General features: G+C 40.1%; 1 long non-coding RNA gene across 1 annotated transcript; it reads left to right on the top strand.

Moving 5' to 3' along the window:
* The first annotated feature begins 4,943 nt into the window (after window positions 1–4,943).
* On the top strand, window positions 4,944–11,626 carry LOC133645649 (uncharacterized). The gene is made up of 3 exons (XR_009825163.1): window positions 4,944–5,262; window positions 7,394–7,639; window positions 11,541–11,626. It is a non-coding gene; the product is annotated as an uncharacterized LOC133645649 (long non-coding RNA).
* The last annotated feature ends 8,685 nt before the right edge of the window (window positions 11,627–20,311 follow it).

Genomic DNA, 20,311 nt, shown 5'->3' with positions numbered 1-20,311 from the left:
AGATGTTTGTATCCGTTTGCTCAATTCTGACAGTCGAAAAAAAACATTGCCAACGTTAACCATTTAGCTTTAGCAGAGATGCTAACTGTCCTTTTCACAGACAATATATTGTTGTGCTTTCCTCTACCATTGCTGATGTTGATGTTACATGAAAACACTTGATATGAAGCACACTGCACCTTTTGCAAGACAAAACGTATATGGCAAATCTGAAAATTGGCTGTTACGATGTTTGCTAATATTTTTTTCAATTAGTTTACACTAGAGAAGCTTCTGGTGTATTTAGATACTATAACCATTTTTGTTTTACAATGTGAAAGAGCAGTGAATTAATTCATATACTTCAAATTCATTCTGGACCTATGATTTTACTTTGTCGTTGTATTTTTTGTCCGTATGGATGTGAAATGGCCTTAAATTATTTTCAAGATGGTCTTAAAAACGTCTTAAGAAGTCTTACATTTCACGTGTTGAAACTTGCAGAGTTTCTATCGTATAACGTTTATATAACAAAATCCTATTCAACATGCAAGGTTTGTTTGGCTTTTTAGGCATTTTTCCCCAAAATGTTGCCTGCTTTCTTAATTGAATGGCCTTTACAAATTTTAATCTTGCGGTTCCTCTGTATTTGGGACATGCTCAAGCATAACAAAAATACATTAAATTGCTTTAATTAGCATGACGTGAAAACAACAAATTAAAGCTTTTTATAGACAATAATTATGCATGAGGGCAAACCATGAGGCTCAACGATTGTCCATAAATGGAATCCTCCGAAACATTCATGTATGTCTAAAAGACAAGTCTATTTTTGTTGAGATGTGCTCAAGTTTATTCCGACTGCTGAGATACTAGTTGCTAAAGCACACTGTCTTCTTGCTAAGGTTAAATGAGCCTCCAAAGACACATCATTAAGGGCATGTATGTGAAGACATCCCAGCCAGAGGAGCTCACTTCAAAAGAAACCCGCACTAGTGGTGTTAAGGATCATCATGACAAGCATGTATCCAGAAACAGCCGACTATGTGGCTAACTACATCTTGAGGTAGGTCACATCTCCTTTTTAGGCTGCTTGTTGGAATATTGAACATTTCCTCCCCTCACACACATTCATTAATTCAACAATGTCACCGTGAACTGACCCAGCTTGAAACAAGTGGCTGCGTGATTCACTTGTTTGTTCAATAGGTGTCAGCCAGACAGACTTTTTTTTTCCGGGTGTGCCTGTCAATTTGTTTGTCTACATTCTCAGTGCCTTCCCATCACAGTGTGACATTGTCGTTTGTGGCCAGGCGGGATTAAAAAGAACCTAACAAAGCCTTCATTCTGCATTTACGGAGCATATATCGGCTTTGTCCATCCATGAAATACGCTATCTGTGATTGTTTTAATGCAGAGGTGGCCACACTTTTTCTGCAAGCGAGCTACTTTTCAATTGACCAAGTCGAAGGGATCTACCTCATTCATATATATAATTTATATTGATTTATTTATGAAAGAGGCGTTTTCGTTAACAAGTTAAAGGCCTACTGAAATGATTTTTTTTTATTTAAACGGGGATAGCAGATCCATTCTATGTGTCATACTTGATCATTTCGCGATATTGCCATATTTTTGCTGAAAGGATTTAGTAGAGAACAACGACGATAATGTTCGCTACTTTTGGTCGCTGATAAAAAAAAGCCTTGCCTATACCGGAAGTGGCGTGACGTCACAGGAGGAAGAGATGCTCACATTTTCCCATTGTTTACAATGCAGCAAGAGAGATTCGGACCGAGAAAGCGACGATTACCCCATTAATTTGAGCGAGGATGAAAGATTTGTGAATGAGGAACGTGAGAGTGAAGGATTAGAGTGCAGTGCAGGACGTATCTTTTTTCGCTCTGACCGTAACTTAGGTACAAGGGTTCATTGGATTCCACACTTTCTCCTTTTTCTATTGTGGATCACGGATTTGTATTTTAAACCACCTCGGATACTATATCCTCTTGAAAATGAGAGTCGAGAACGCAAAATGGACATTCACAGTGACTTTTATCTCCACGACAATACATCGGCGAAAAACTTTAGCTACAGAGCTCATGTGATAGCATCGGGCTCAAATGCAGATATAAACAAAAGAAATAATCCCCTGACTGGAAGGATAGACAGAAAATCAACAATACTATTAAACCATGTACATGTAAATACACGGTTAATGCTTTCCAGCTTGGCGAAGCTTAACAATGCTGTTGCTAACGACGCCATTGAAGCTAACTTAGCAACGAGACCTCACAGAGCTATGATAAAAACATTAGCGCTCCACCTACGCCAGCCAGCCCTGATCTGCTCATCAACACCCGTGCTCACCTGCGTTCTAGCGATCGACGGAAGGACGAAGGACTTCACCCGATCATCCGTGCGGTCGGCGGCTAGCGTCGGCTAGAGTCGGCTAGCATCGGCTAGCATCGGCTAGCGTCGGCTAGCGTCGGCTAGCGTCGGCTAGCGCGTCTGCTATCCAAGTCAAAGTCCTCCTGGTTGTGTTGCTACAGCCAGCCGCTAATACACCGATCCCACCTACAACTTTCTTCTTTGCAGTCTTCATTGTTCATTAAACAAATTGCAAAAGATTTACCAACACAGATGTCCAGCATACTGTGGAATTTTGAGATGAAAACAGAGCTTTTTTGTATTGGATTCAATGGTGTCCGAATACTTCTGTTTAACTAGTGACGTCACACGCATACGTCATCATACATAGACGTTTTCAACTGGAAGTTTAGCGGGAGATTTAAAATTGCACTTTATAAGTTAACCCGGCCGTATTGGCATGTGTTGCAATGTTAAGATTTAGGGATGTCCGATAATGGCTTTTTGCCGATATCCGATATGCCGATATTGTCCAACTCTTTAATTACCGATACCGATATCAACCGATACCGATATCAACCGATATATACAGTCGTGGAATTAACACATTAGTATGCCTAATTTGGACAACCAGGTATGGTGAAGATAAGGTACTTTTTTAAAAAATTAATCAAATAAAATAAGATAGATAAATTAAAAACATTTTCTTGAATAAAAAAGAAAGTAAAACAATATAAAAACAGTTACATAGAAACTAGTAATTAATGAAAATTTGTAAAATTAACTGTTAAAGGTTAGTACTATTAGTGGACCAGCAGCACGCACAATCATGTGTGGTTACGGACTGTATCCCTTGCAGACTGTATTGATATATATTGATATATAATGTAGGAACCAGAATATTAATAACATAAAGAAACAACCCTTTTGTGTGAATGAGTGTAAATGGGGGAGGGAGGTTTTTTGGGTTGGTGCACTAATTGTAAGTGTATCTTGTGTTTTTTATGTGGATTTAATAAAAAAAAACAAAAAAAACCCACAAAAAAAACGATACTGATAATAAAAAAACCGATACCGATAATTTCCGATATTACATTTTAACGCATTTATCGGCCGATAATATCGGCAGACCGATATTATCGTACATCTCTATTAAGATTTCATCATTGATATATAAACTATCAGACTGCGTGGTTGGTAGTAGTGGGTTTCAGTAGGCCTTTAAAGGTGTTTAATGATAATACAAGCATGTTTAACACATATATATTCATTTCTTTCATGAAGACAAGAATATAAGTTGGTGTATTACCTGATCCTGATGACTTGCATCGATTGGAATCAGACAGTAGTGATGATAGCGTCCCCATTTTCAAATGGAGGAGAAAAAAAGTCCTCCTTTCTGTCCAATACCACATGGAAGTGGTTGGTTTTTGGCATCTTATTTGACCAGCTTCCATACTCGTTTGTATACACTTAAAAATAAATACATTGACGGCAAACTCCGTAGCTTGCTAGCTTGTGTGCGCTCTGGATTCCTGAGACTCTTGTTTTGTTAGTGCAGGCAGGATGAAGCAGCACTTTTATTGTGATGACAGGAACTGTGCAGTCGGCCTTTAGGGTTTTGACAGCAGGTACGGCGCAAGAGTCTATTGAAATAAAAAGTGTTTCTCACCCTCTTCTCTGTCATGTTTTCTTAATAATGATCTTGCTGCAATCAGCGTCATCTCACAAGACCCTCAGGTGGCGTGAATGTCAATCAAATGACGAAAGTGACGTCATAGTGAAGATTGATAATCGCTAATTTTTAGGTCTGTTTTTGTAATGCCTGGCTGGCGATCGACTGACACACCCTCTACGATCGACGAAATGGGCACCCCTGTTTTAATGCTTTCCTGTTTACAAATTTTCATTGAATGAAAATTAACATAAAAGCCTCATATTTGTCATCTATGTGTAAAATTAGCATGTGTGTTTAGCCTGAATTGTCAGTGATACAATATGCATGTCATTATACCAACTTGTATAGTTCCCGTCATTTTCGCCACGGGTGAGTTGTATGGAAAAGGGACGCCGTTTGGATTGCATTTGATTGCTGTCTGATTACTCACAGTGGGAGCGACTTCAAATATTCTCCTTTTCTTATAAACACACACAGATATCGCTGTGGTCCTACAGCTGAATTTAGAGAGCTAAACGTACACTCAACTGCCACACGATTAGGGACACCTGTATAATCTAATAAAATCCTTCACAAAGACAATAATTCAAAGTTTTATGGAAATTGTCAGAGAAGTACACTTGTGTACTAAAACCACAGTGCTAACTCAACTTACAAGTAACTCCAGATAAGAGCTGTCTCACACCTTTTGTTTTGCTTTAAATTGCGAGCATAATTTGAGTTACAAGCCCAACCCACTGCCGGGTGAAGTCATATTTGTCACAGGGTTTGTCCCGTTTGACCAATAAAGAATTATAGGGCTCAAAAGGGCATGTGATTTTGCAATGCATTATGGGGGCTGGGTAGCCATTTTTGTTGGACAAAGTTTTTGTTTACATGGCTGTTTTCAACCAGAGAAACTGTTGAAGAGAGCAACAAACTGAAGTAAAATGGATTGTACAAAATAAAAAAATGTTGGTACTGTACCGAAACAAACTGCACCCTGTTCCAAAGGTTCGGCACCTTAAAAAATAAGTAAAATTGGTGGAGTTTATCCATGTGAGCACATCCAATAATGAGATTTGAGCAAGCTGCCGAACATGTCCTGTATCTCGGTTGTCAACGGAGTCACTTTTTGGACAGGCCAAACATTTCGCAATGTAAATTCACTTAATGCTCACAGACAAACCAACTTTGGGTGGGTGCAAGATCTCGGAACTCTACATCAGAAAGAGAGGACTGTCGTCCTTTCAGAGGTATGTCAACAGCACTTGTCACTGTGTAGTGTTTCCTGGAGAATTGTGTTTCAAACTAAATATATACCAAGTATGAAATAGACTGTGCATTAATGTGGGAAATATTTGAAGTCTTTCTCAATTGTTGATATATGAATTGGGGTATTTTTTCCCAAATACTGTTTGTTGTTTGTAACTCGCAGCTAGCTTAGCTAATGCTAACATCCTACTAAATGCTACTTGTGCAACAGAATAAAACAGACTTCCATTCAAACGTTTTAGTGTGAAAATGCCATCAACACACAACAATATGTAACAGGTAATGGCTTTAAAAGTGATGTTTGATCATTTTCATTGTCTCTTTATTAACTTACTATCTTGATTTGCTTCTACTCTGGAAATGAAACAAATCTCACCAAATATTTTTTTTTCCTTAAGCGATTCTGACAACCAACACGTTCAAAACCATGTTTTGAACGTGTTAAAAAAAACAACATAACTTTAGAGTCTTGCATTTAGCCATGTACCGGTAAATAAGCGATTCACACGCCAGCAAGAACCACAATGCATAGTGTTTCCATGCCACACTTTTCGAGACCTATTATATTGTTACACGTTGCTGTTACTGTTTCGCTTAGTTTACAAACAGTTGATGTGCGCCTTTGGCTGCCTGTCAGATATCGACACAATCCTGCCCATCAACCACTCAAACCGAGAATGTGAAGGAGAATAATTGGACTACCACATCGAAGAAACAAACCATTAAAAATATGCCTTACCTCTTAGCAGCCTATCCGGCGAGTCAGACCCCCCGCAGTGTAAGTCCGCATCACACAAGCCGCAATCAGCATCCAAAGAATGCAACCAGAAACGTCCAAACAACAGACATGTATCCCTGAAAATATTGAGACGCTACAGATTCTGTGTTTGACGTGTTTCAATATGTTCTATCTAGTTCTGCCTCAACAAACGAGACGGTCAAGCATTACCTTTGTTAAACAGACATACATATCACTTGTTGTCAACTCCATCACTCAAATATGTCTGTGTGCAACATAAACAACAATTACCTTGTTGGAGACACCTACAAAAGTATGTTCCCTAAGATAAACGCTGAACAATATTTTTTACATTATTTCATGAAACTACTGTAATTGTTTGTATACATTTTTGTTCATATTTATTATCTAAAAGTTAGTTTTTTGTTATTAAAATGGTGGTGTTGAGGAAGGGCTAAGCACAGATTAAATTGATTTCAATTATTTGGGCGGAACTGACTTAAGAGTATTTGGGGTTGCAAGCTCTGTCATGGAACACAATGTGCTCGTAAGTTTAGATACCACTGTATATACAAATTAATACTTGTCATGTAAAACAAATTATACTGTAAAAACAATATTCCAAAAGAAGAATTTGCTTAACTTTTATGAACACCAAAGCAGCTACAATCATGCGTGTGTATCTATGCTTTCTGAGTTAATACACGTTGTGTCTTGGGCTGCGTGAGTCAAAGCACATTTGATTGGCTCATGCTGTTTCTGCATACGTAAATGTTCTATTTGTTGACTGGTTAAAAATAACAGCAAGAAAGGACATTCAAATCCACACCAAAGCGGAAAGTTGTTCTGACATCACGATGCTCTATAAAGACCCTTTTTAACCCAGAAGGCCTGGCCTATATTATTGTTATTAGTCCAGCCTGTATTTGATCACGGTCATCAGCGTCACATTGCTAGTCCTTCAACTATTTCTAACATCCTTTTACCGCCGAGGAGAGGCCAGTTTATTACAGTGTCCACTGTCGTTAATAAGAGATGTGAGGAGCCAACAACGGACAAATCTCTCGCCACTGGATTGAAATGGCCCTCTGCTAATGCTGGCCTGTGTATATACTTGGCAATCTTCTTTAAGCCAAACACACTAAATATAGACAAAGGAAAGGAAGGGAAGTTAATTTTGTTCAGTATGAGTCGTCCTTTTTTGCACTTAGATATTTCTAGCTTCCACTATTCTGGCCATTGCTTTTACATCTGGGATTGAAAGGGCCACAGAGTTAGGAAATGAGTACAGTGAGTAATGCAATATACTGTGTATGTATTGATTTTATGTCTCTGCCCCCCCCCCCCCCCCCCAACTTATGCGGACCATGAAGGAAACCCCGTCTGAGCCTGTACGAGCCTCTGTACTTAAGGTGATACTGGAGGCCTGAGTTACCAAAGTTCACCACTTCCCATCAGGGGAAGGGCGGTTATTGGTGGAGTCCCCAGAAGTACCAGGATGTGGGAACCACATGGAGGGACACCCACAGGCGGCGGGTCATCTTTCCTGGAAACACTGGCTTCTCTGATGTGCCGTCAACTTTGAGCGCAGGCTACTTTCACCTGCGTCCTACTCTCATGTGAGTGTACGAATACAAGTGTAAAAAATTACATAAAGAAACACATCCATCAATCGTTTCACTAATCAGTTAAAGGTCCGCCCAGACATCTTTGCATTTGACCAACTTTATGATACAGTGATACCTTAACTTTGATATTAGAGCCGTCTCTCGGCTTAATTGTTATGTTAAGTTGCAAGCAAAAATTTGAGTTACCTAAAGTGGTTCCAATACTTTTAATTGGCGAGTGGTTTGAGTTGAGAGCTTCGCCACAGAATTAATTAAGCTCGTAAATTGAGGTACAACTGCATTTTAAAGTCAGAGGTTCACTGTTAGGTGACTTTGACATGGAATAACTTAACTGGGCAAACATTCTCACAGGTATAGTGCACTAATAGTTTTTGTGTGGCCCCCTTTTGTTTTTTGATAATACTATGGTTTGATTTTAGAAGTTGCTCATCAAATTAAGCCTTCCAAAGCTCCAAATGTCACTAGTTATTGCAAATATAAATTGTGCATTTAAATTGACTTAACTGTGGTCTGAGCCTTTCTGATCAGGTAACCCCCTAAATGTCTACGTATTCTATAGTTTTAAGTGAAATGGCCAATGTGCCATTAGAAATGTCCATATGAAAGGTTGGTTGAGGCTGTGAAAGGGGTTGCAGGTGTATTTCCATGTTAGCATCTGTAGATATTTTTGCTTTTCTGGATGTTTTTGAGAAGTCTGTTTTAACCAGGTGCCACTAAAATAAGACATTATTTGTCAGCACTACATTACAAGCAAAAAAACAGAGCAGTCAGTTGACATTTGTATACTCGTACAACACTTAAAACCTTTAGCATATCTGTATGTGGAATTAAATTATGGAATTAATTAACCAAATAAATCAAACCAAACACCAATATGATTCAGTTTAAGAAACTGTTCAAACTACAAGCATTCACAAAGTACACAGAGCAATAATTATGATGAACATCTTGAACCCTTTTTTTTTCTTTTGAGATAAAAGATTATTCATGTATTTGATATTTGTTTACTTACACTGGTATTTTATTTATTTATTATTTATTTATTCACTGCTCTGCTACAGAGAACAAGGAAATGGGATAAAATTGCTATGGTATGAAAAGGGATAGGATTAAATAAGCTCAGCTTCTTCTTACTCCTTTTCGTACGTGCAGTAATGAAACAACTGTAAATATGTGATGCACTAGATTGTATCGTATGCATGTTCGAAATAAACTGAAACTGAACTGAAGTTCTCCATCAGCGGTTCACCAGCTTATCAGAGGCCAAGCCGAGTGAGCGATCATCAAAAACTCTCAGGCCCCTTCTACACCAAGGTTATCCAGGTTAAATCCCACCTAACCTTATCCTTGTCCACACACACAGAATGTTCGTTTAAGACCCCCTCCGTCCGCTGGCGCAACACGACCTAGTACACATGCGCAGAAAATGCGCATGTCATAGTCACCTCCAGTGTTGCTTTGTGTGCAAGTTCTTAAATTAAATGTAAGTTATCTGAACAATATCCAGTGTTGTGGTATTTCAATTGACTGGAATCCAGTGTGCTGTGGGGCCCTATTGTAGTGAGTCACACCTGCGCCATCATAAATTAATCAAATCTTTAATGGACATGTAAAGGTATACAATGTGACAAAAAACATTTTACAACAATCAATCTAGGGATCTAGATATCTGGTCAGGCCACTCATCTTTTTGCCTTCACCTTCATTGTCCATTCGCTTTTGGTGACTTTATATACTCTGGACCTAGACATTGAGTCCGTGACATACATGGCGGACAATAACTGATACGGTCTGCTTTGCCAGTCTAAATGCATTCAATGTTTTCCGTAGTCTTCACTCGACGGCCAGGTAATACAAAGCACACGCTACCTTTTTTATCACATCCACGGGAGGAAGGGACAAAGTTCTCTTGCCGTCTGAGATGTGTTGTATCCGAAATAGTTGCAATCGCGAGTTTCCTTCACTTAAGGTATTCATGTGTGATTTCCACAAGCGTCTGTACATTTAGAAGAATGAGAAACACGGGCATGTCTGGATGACTCGCCTTTATCTTTCCAGTGGTTAGCTCCGGTTGTTATGAAGCTGTTTCTGATGTCACTTACTGTCACTTCTTTTGTGGGGCACGGTCTTTCTGGCGTCACTTCTTCGCCAAATCAGTCTGTAAACGAGCAATGAGTCCATACAAAGCTAAGAGCCGGAGATTCAAGAAATACACAGTGCATTTACCCGTGTACAAAAATTGTCAGAGGAGGCGGACCTTAAACAATAGATTAGTGTGGCTGACGTTTAAGGTCCGCCTCCTCGTTGGACGCTACGGAGCAGCAATGAAGAGGTGGGGACTTGCGGAAGATGCCTCCTGCGAGTGTGGGGACCCAGTCCAGACAGTAGAGCACATAGTAACTAGTTGCCCCAAACACCGGCCACCAAATGGCGAACAAGGTCTGATTGATCTGGACGATGTTGACCTGGCTCGCCTCAACAGAGCTGAAAATCTAAAGACACACGACAGAAGAAGGAGTGTGGCTGAAACGAGGCTTAGGCTAAATAATTATTCGTTTAAGGGGTTATCCGGCTTAGTATAGACATAGCCTCAGTCACTATGTTCACATGTGCAAGCCAGTGAAGGTAACGCCATGGGATATTACACTTAAAGGCCTACTGAAACCCACTACTACCGACCACGCAGTCTGATAGTTTATATATCAATGGTGAAATCTTAACATTGCAACACATGCCAATACGGCCGGGTTAACTTATAAAGTGCAATTTTAAATTTCCCGGGAAACTTCCGGCTGAAAACGTCCATGTATGATGACGTTTGCACGTGACGTCAATAGTTGAAGCGGAAGTATTCGGACACCATTGTATCCCAATACAAACAGCTCGGTTTTCATCGCAAAATTCCACATTATTCTGGACTTCTGTGTTGGTGAATCTTTTGCAATTTGTTCAATTAACAATGGAGACTGCAAAGAAGAAAGCTGTAGGTGGGATCGGTGTATTAGCGGACGGCTGCAGCAACACAACCAGGAGGACTTTGAGTTGGATAGCAGACGCGCTACCGTGACTACAGCTTTGGCTTCCAAACATTTGATCGCTTGCCCGTACGTGCGTTTCGCTATGTGCATGTCACGTACGTAACTTTGGGGAAATATATGTTTCTTGTCGACTCTGATGGCGGCCGGAGTGTCGTCGAAAGCTACAACGCCCGCCGCTGTGCCGCTGTCCTCACCTTGACTTCCTCCATCTCCGGGCCGCCGACCGCATCGATGATCGGGTGAAGTCCTTCGTCGCGACGTCGATCGCTGGAACGCAGGTGAGCACGGGTGTTGATGAGCAGATGAGAGCTGGCGTAGGTGGAGAGCTAATGTTTTTAGCTTAGCTCTGTCGAAGTCCCGTAGCTAAGTTAGCTTCAATGGCGTCATTAGCAACCGCATTGCTAGGCTTCGCCAGGCGGTACAGCATTAACCGTGTGGTTACAGGTCCAGTGTTTGGTAGTATTGTTGATCTTCTGTCTATTCTTCCAGTCAGGGGCTTATTTCTTTAGTTTCTATCTGCATTTAAGCATGATGGTATCACGTTAGCTCCGTACCTAAAGTGCTTCGCCGATGTATTGTTGTGGAGATAAAAGTAACTGTGAATGTCCATTTCGCGTTCTCGACTCTCATTTTCAAGAGGATATAGTATCCGAGGTGGTTTAAAATACAAATCTGTGATCCACAATAGAAAAAGGAGAGAGTGTGGAATCCAATGAGCCCTTTACCTAAGTTACGGTCAGAGCGAAAAAAGATCCGTCCTGCACTGCACTCTAATCCTTCACTCTCACGTTCCTCATCCACAAATCTTTCATCCTGGCTCAAATTAATGGGGTAATCTTCGCTTTCTCGGTCAGAATCGCTCTCACTGCTGGCGGCCATCATTGAAAACAATGGGGAAATGTGAGGAGCCTTTCAACCTGCGACGTCACGCTACTTCCGGTACAGGTAAGGCTTTTTTTATCAGCGACCAAAAGTTGCGAACTTTATCGTCAATGTTCTCTACTAAATCCTTTCAGCAAAAATATGGAAATATCGCAAAATGATCAAGTATGACACATAGAATGGATCTGCTATCCCCGTTTAAATAAAACAATTTCATTTCAATAGGCCTTTAAGGCTTGATTTATCCATTGCAGTTACTGCCGGTGTTATTGGCACAACCAATGTCTCCTAGAGTGCACTCTTGGCGTGCTAAAAATAGGTACTGTTCTCAAAATCCTGATTCTATATTGCCCAGAAAAGGTGGTAGCCTACAGGTTATAGTTGTGTGCTGCATGTTCTGCAAAATGAGAGTGAATAAAAAAAATGTTAATGCTCCTTATTATGGTTGTATTACTTTGTAGTCATATCCACAGGTACATGAGCTGACCTGGCATTTTACACAGGCATCTACACGACATTGTTACATCTGTAGCCTGCTAATGGTTCCATCTCCTTGCCGTTTATGCAGAGCAGCGAGGCGCATCAGCAGTGTAACATTAACAGCCTGAAGCAGGTGTGTAAAAATGGGCTACTGTTGCACAAAATGGTAATGGCTCTTCCACAGTTCTCTCTATAGAGCTAGTCGCTGAGCGATGGGATGTCGGTATTAATATGTAACATCTATTAAGGGGAGGTAAGGTGGATTATAGGGGCCTTTTTGGGGGAGGGAGACAATGGGGGATGACATCAAAATGGGCCTAAATGCACCAGGAGAAACAATGTTAAATACACACTTAAGAAGAACCAAACATTTTAACTGTGAGTAGGGACGGTGTGTGTAATAGGAAAGTGCCGAACAGTGTGTTACACCGTGTTCGTGGGAGCAGACCATGTTAAACAGATTTCACATCGAGTTGTGAGGCCTATATCCAAAGTTACTCCTAGAGTACAGATGTTAGTACAACGTTCTGTTTGTTTAAAAAACTACTCCTAGTTACTCCTAGAGTACAAATGTTAGTACAACGTTCTTTGTTTGTTAAAAAACTAACACATTGGACAAGCCTACTGTATAACAAATACAGTATTTTAACCGAGGGTTTATAAATGTCGCCTATACTGTATAAACTACAAAATAACTAACACAGAGGCTCCAGTTTACACGAGGACCACTTTATTTTCCTTCTTTCAAAAACCTCCGCTCCAATACAACATGTCATCACTTCCGATCTTGGCGCCTTCAAAATAAGAGCTCAAGGCATATACTGTAAAACAGCTTATAACAGGAACTTAACATCATAAAGAGGCAAGCCCATAAAAATAGGTTACAGTATGTTGAATCTAGACTACAGAAAAGATGGCGGACACCTTAAAAAACTTTCAACAGAAAATACCTATATCCGCCTATAGGGGTCAAAGTAGTTTATACATATTACTACTGATGTCATAATGATGGGATGGAGCGGCATGCACGCAAGATAAAGTGCCAGGCTACACAAATCTATATCATGATTTAGTTTATTAGGATTTTTCCTTTTTCGATTCTGCTTAACGATTTGGTTCTTTATCGATTCCCTTATCGATTCTCTTATCAATTATTTTTTGGAAAAAAGACAACAAAAAGGTGAATTAGCATCAATTTTGTTTAGTTTAGAGCAGACCTGGGCATTCTGCGGCCCGCGGGCCGCATCCGGCCCTTTGTGCGTCCCTGTCCGGCCCGCGTGAGGGCAATTATAAATTACAAAATACATTTTAAAAAGTATCTATGTCGAGTGTGCAATACAACGGTGCTGCTTTTGTTTTGAAAATCGTTATTTGTATTACTTCCGTGTGGACGTATGCGTGTGCGTGATTGTGTGTGAATGTGAACAGCTGCAATCACAAATTACAAAATAAAGTTGAAAAAACATCTATGTCGTGCGCGCAATACAACTGTGCTGCTTTTATTTTGAAAAGTATTATTTATGGGCGTGTGTCCGTGTGTAACCTGCGAGTGAAGGTGCACATGCAGCGACAAGTGATGCACGGTTTACACCCGAGACGCTAAAAAGAGAAAAGTTGATGAGGAATGGCGTGTTTTCAAAAAGACATGGACTGCAAAGCAACGTCCCCTCTAAGGTGCATGCCTGCGCAAATGCGCACTGCTCAAGCATCTGCTGCGTGCAGCAAATATATGCCGCGCACCAAATCAAATCCCATCTGAATTCTAAACAAAATAAACATATTTATTCTATGTAATTATGCAATGCAACTTTGAGTGACAGTGACAACAAGCGGCTTTAACGGTGTTCGTCAACACCGTTCAATTGAACACCGTTCAATTATTGTAACGTCTATCGAGATGCTTCGAGGACAGGAATGATATCGATCACTTTATTGAGCAAAACTGTTTATATTCGGACATAACCACACCAAACACGTGAGTAAAACACTTCTATCTCGAAAAACTAGTCATTTTCTGCCGTACAAACCAGGCCAAAACCAACTTGTCATCTGTCACCAACACGCATACTAAACCACTGGTGCGTTTACGGCCACACAAAAAGTCGGACAACTCAAACACCACACAAAGTTACACTATGACTCCTCAGTCATACGTGTGCTTATTTTACTGTCATTTATTATTAATGTTAATTTATTTATATTAGTCATGGAATGCTGTTACACACACTATGTTGAAGTATTACTATTATTATTAATTATTATTATTATTATTATTATTATTATTATTATTATTTATCTTACGGTATATATCAAAAATATTATTGAGCAAAATTTAATTGAAATATTGTTGATGTGGCCCTCCAGCAGTGCTCGGGTAGCTCATGCGGCCCCCGGTAAAAATTAATTGCCCACCCCTGGTTTAGAGGTAACGTGATCTTACAAAGCCAACAGTAGGGTTATAAGACACGCACGGCATAGACAAAAAATGAAAACAAATATAAGAAATTCATATTCTTCTGTAAAATTTTACAAAATAAAACATATCTGGAAAATACACAATAATGTAACATTTAGTAACATTTTCAAAATGTTTATGATTCTGTGTCATCTTCCTAAAAAATATACTGGTGAAAAAATGTAATATTGTGCAAATGTTTTGTTTACATTGCAACTAATATAAGACATAGGCTCATAACATGCAACACAATATATTTCATGTCTTCTTTTATCATAATGTTGATGTTTATAGCTTACAGTTCATGAAAACTACAAATTGAAAATCTCAGAAAATGTAAGCCATGATCATCAAACTTAAAATTAATAAAGGCTTGATTAATCTCACTTTGCATATAATGAGTTTATATCACTTATTAATTTCAGATTTGAAGTTGAGTTGCTGACATGAATGGACTTTTCCATCAGGAGCAAGGGTGAAGTGTCTTGCTCAAGGACACAACGGACGGGACTAGGTTGGTAGAAGGTGGGGATTGAACCAGGAACCTTCAGGTTGCTGGCCACTCTCCCAACTGCGCCACGCTGTCCCCAACTGAACATTCACCTACCGAAGGAGCATCTACTGTAGGAAACGGGTGCAAGCTTTCAACCACAAACTTAGTGACTGCTCTTTGAGATTTGTCTTTCCTGGCCTCAGTGTATTCTCACCGCAGCAGACGTGCACTGGAGCTATTACTGCCCACCTCGAAACAAGCAGTCAGAATGTCTCCTCATGCTCATCTAAATGAGAAGGCATTCATTTCAGTTAAAAAGGTAATATCAATCAATCAATCAATGAATGTTTATTTATATAGCCCTAAATCACAAGTGTCTCAAAGGGCTGTACAAGCCACAACGACATCCTCGGTACAGAGCCCACATACGGGCAAGGAAAACTCACCCCAGTGGGACGTCAATGTGAATGACTATGAGAAACCTTGGAGAGGACCGCATATGTGGGTAACCCCCCCCCCCTCTAGGGGAGACCGAAAGCAATGGATGTCGAGTGGGTCTGACATAATATTGTGAAAGTCCAACACATCAGCGAAAGTCCAGTCCATGGTGGGGCCAGCAGGAATCATCCCGAGCGGAGACGGGTCAGCAGCGTAGAGATGTCCCCATCCGATGAACAGGCTAGCGGTCCACCCCGGAGCAGAGTAGAAAAGAAAAGAAAAGAAACGGCAGATCAACTGGTCTAAAAAGGGAGTCTGTTTAAAGGCTAGAGTATACAAATGAGTTTTAAGATGAGCGCTAACATGATAGGTGGTTGTATTTACGCCAGATGAATGCTGCTACCTGGGATGAGATTGGTGCGGTTCAGAAACGCAACATCCATCCATCCATCTTCTTCCGCTTATCCGAGGTCGGGTCGCGGGGGCAGCAGCCTAAGCAGGGAAGCCCAGACCTTCCTCTCCCCAGCCACTTCGTCCAGCTCCTCCCTGGGGATCCCGAGGCATTCCCAGGCCAGCCGGGAGACGTACGTTGGGAAGAAACGCAACATTGATTTATAATTATTGCGTGCTGTCATATGTCCTCCTCCTGATAAAAAAGCAACTTTGCAATTATTACAAGTAGCGATGTAGCATTTTTTCACCATGTTGCTGTCTGACGTCACTACGCACGTTATGTAATGATGTCATTCCCGTCCCGAATAATCGTTAAGGGAATTGCTTAAAAAAATGGCACGCGATTCCAAGGAATTGATACACTAGGAACCGATTCTTGATTTCCATTCTTAAATGCACATGATATTTTATTGCTTGAGAAGTGTTAGAGTTAAGGTAAACATTATTCCAACTAGTGATGGCCACCAAATTTGGTACTTTTGTAGGCACCGACCAAAGTCCAACAGTACTACCGGGTATCAATTCACATAAAATCAAACAGTGCCATATTTTCGATACCATTGTTGCACGTGACGTCACGTCTGGTTACAGACTCGGCCTGCTCAAACCCTCGGCGAGCAAACAAGTACTCAAGCAGCACTCAGTCGGACTGCCTCTAGGTAATGTTGCAATTATCCATGCCAACAAAGCAAGTATGCCTGATAGAAGACATTCAAACGTTCAGTAAGGCTCCACTTTTCAATATGTACTAGCTTGATGCTATTTTACATTCAATTTCCAAAAGACATGCTATTGTGGGTCATTATCAATTTTAACTGGAGATTTCAACACCAGCACGGTGGAGCAGGGGTTAGTGTGTCTGCCTCACAATACGAAGGTCCTGGGTTCGATCATGCGCTCGGGATCTTTCTGTGTGGAGTTTGCATGTCCTCCCCGTGACTGCGTGGGTTCCCTCCGGGTACTCCGGCTTCCTCCCACTTCCAAAGACATGCACCTGGGGATAGGTTGATTGGCAACACTAAATTGGCCCTAGTGTGTGAATGTGAGTGTGAATGTTGTCTGTCTATCTGTGTTGGCCCTGCGATGAGGTGGCGACTTGTCCAGGGTGTACCCGATTGTAGCTGAGATAGGCTCCAGCGCCCCCCGTGACCCCGAAGGGAATAAGCGGTAAAAAATGGATGGATGGATTTCAACACCTCCAACTTTGGTAATGATAACTTCAACTAAGGTGCATGTTACAAACAGCTGGTGTGTAACACTTTGTATGGCACAATAAAAGGCAAAATTCAGGTTAATGGCAAAGACTACTCCCTGTCTAGGCAACACACCGAAGCCTATACACGACTTGTCATCTAACGTCTTGGAATTACAACTGCATGCAAAGTCTACTGTATAATACTTTGAAATGGGACTCCGAAATGTAAGAAGTCAAAATATAACAACTAGACAGTACCTTTATTGTTTTCAGTTACTAAATTGTAACTATAAAAATGAATTATTAAACAAATTCATTAACACATGAACACACACAGGGAATTACTGAAACTTATCGATTCCTAGGTGCCAGGATTTGGTATCATATCGATTAACATGTAAAAAGTATCCATACCAAACCCTGACCTATAATAAATTATCAACCAAAAGGTCAATATTAGTCCACACTGTAAAAGACAAGGGTTAATGTGTTACGGTGCGGCAAGAAGCATGAACCCAAGATGCAGAGACGGCAGGTGACGTGTCAGTAGAAGGTCCTTTTATTAGCTACAAACAAGGGAGCACCCGCGTGGCTGCAGAAGTTGGGCCAAACTTGGTAAAGCAGACAAGGCAAGACCTCGGTATAGTACAGTGAAGTATAATACACCAACAAACAGGCAATAAAGAATTAGTGATCAGGGGCAGGTGATTCTTTTGAACACTAATCAGGAGCAGGAGTAAGATCAGCACTTCAAACAGGAAGTTGAAATACAAACGAAATTAACACAAAACACAGGAACATAAAGAAAGTTGCAACTTGTCATTAGCGATCATGAAGCAATGAACAGCACGAAAGACAACAGAACCCAAATGAAAATGGAAAACCTGCGGACGGAGGGTAATGAGCTATACGATGTGTAAGACCTGAGGGCAGGCAAGCCATTGATTGGCTGAACAAAGACAGACAAATACACAAAAAACTAAACAGGGTAAACCAATACATCAGAAAGACAAGGCACACTGACACTGCAATATAAACAGGGTCAAAATAAATGAAGGTTATAAAAATTGTGTACGTGTATTCAAATCCTGCTTCTAATAAGACTGAACCTGATCATTTATGCAAGCCCCCTTCTTGTCTGCAAGTGGTTAAGTATAAACTATGGCAGTCGGCTGTCATAGTAACAGACTATTTGTTGGATCGATCAGTCTTTCTCCACTATTTGTGGCTTATATTTTGCACACATATGTGAGTTATTGTACATCCCCAGAAGCACCCTGAATGCCACCTCTTCTTTACACTGATGACATGCCAAGTTTTGTTATCCACGAGTAAAACAACTATTCCCGATGCTCCCATTACTAGCATACCATATATTAGCTGCCTTACACCCCACATTGGAAGCAAATAGCCCCGGGGAGGCTAACTCTATAAATGTGCAGAGTAATAGTCTCTGTGCCCCTGGAACATCTTGGTGTCATGACAGCAGAGGATGGTCGTGACCCTCCTGTTGCACTGGTCAGTTCTTCTTGATACCTCTGTCGATTGAGGCTATTGGTATGAACGAGGTGGGATGTACCAAAGACATTAAACATGTGAGGGCGCATAACACATTGAGAAGATGGATGGATGGATGGATGGATGGATTGATAATGTTAGGTAATAGGTGAGTACTTCTAAAAACACACATTGAGAAGATGGAGGACGATAGATGGATAGATGGGTGAAAGCATCTTCTAGCACCCACGTGGGATTGATGACAACTTTCAACCTTTAAAATAATTGTTGAATAATCTATCTTGTTGTTGTTAAATTTGTGGCGTGTTTGGGCCGTTTTACATAATAGAAAAGACGCAAATCATGCAACCTCTAATTAACCACGCCTAGCTGTGGTTTCATTGTGTCCGATAATGGACTAATGCCACAATCTTCTTGACTTTGATCAAACTGCACATGTGCGAATGAAGCGCATACTTACTCAACAGCCATTCATGTCACACTAAGGATGGTAGTATGAACAATGCCAACACTGTCATAAACATGTGCCATATAGTAAAACCACACTAAACAACAACGACAAACACATTTTGGAAGAATATTTGCACCGCAATACAACATAAACACTACAGAACAAATTCCCTACAATATAAACAAACGCCATTGGTGGATCTACACCTAACATCCACTGTAATGACACCACGTACAATAGCGTATCTAGTCGATACTACTATGATTACGTCGATATTTTTTAACATCACAGAATCTTCTTTTGGTTTTTTTTAATTTATATTATGTTTATAAGCTCAGGAAATATGTCCCTGTACACATGAGGACTTTGAATATGACCAATGTATGATCCTGTAACTACTTGGTATCGGATTGATACCCAAATTTGTGGTATAATCCAAAACTAATGTAAAGTATCAAACAACAGAACAATAAGTGGTTATTACATTTTAACAGACGTGTAGATAGAACATGTTGAAACAGAAAATAACCAGATATTAACAGTAAATTAACATGTAGATTAATAATTCATTTTCTACCACTTGTCCTTAATAATTTTGACAAAATAATAGAATGATAAATGACACAATATGTTACTGCATACATCAGCAGACTAATTAGGAGCCTCTGTTTGTTTACTTACTACTAAAAGACAAGTTGTCTTGTATGTTCACTATTTTATTTAAGAAAAAAATAAAAAACATATGTTTAATATACCGTAAGATTTTTTTGTTAAAATTAAGCCAATAATGAATTTTTTTTGGTCCCCTTTATTTACAAAAGTATCGAAAAGTATCAAAATACTTTTGGTACTGGTACCAACATATTGGTATCGGGACAACACTACTACACACACACTGAGCACCCACTGGCAGAAATGTAGATCGCCGCCTATGGGGGAAAGTATGTACAAATTACTGAGTGCTTCTAAAAGAACACCTTGAGAGGATGGATGGATGCATGGGTGGATGTATAGATAGACATTTAGATAACATATATGGTGTGCTCCTAAAAGAACACATTAAAAACATAGACAGATGGAATGCATGGATGGGTGGATGGATGAAATTCAGTAAAATACTATCCTAAAGGAACACATTGAGAGGATGGATGGATGGATGATGCATGGATAAATTGATGGATGGATACATTTAGATAACAGATATGGTGTGCTCCTAAAAGAACACATTAAGAACATGTACAGATGGATGAATGAATGGAT

This window comes from Entelurus aequoreus, linkage group LG03 (assembly GCF_033978785.1).
Source record: "Entelurus aequoreus isolate RoL-2023_Sb linkage group LG03, RoL_Eaeq_v1.1, whole genome shotgun sequence".
Taxonomy (NCBI): Eukaryota; Metazoa; Chordata; class Actinopteri; order Syngnathiformes; family Syngnathidae; genus Entelurus; species Entelurus aequoreus.
Note: the sequence above shows the minus strand (reverse complement) of the source record. Positions and strands in the feature narration are given on the sequence as shown.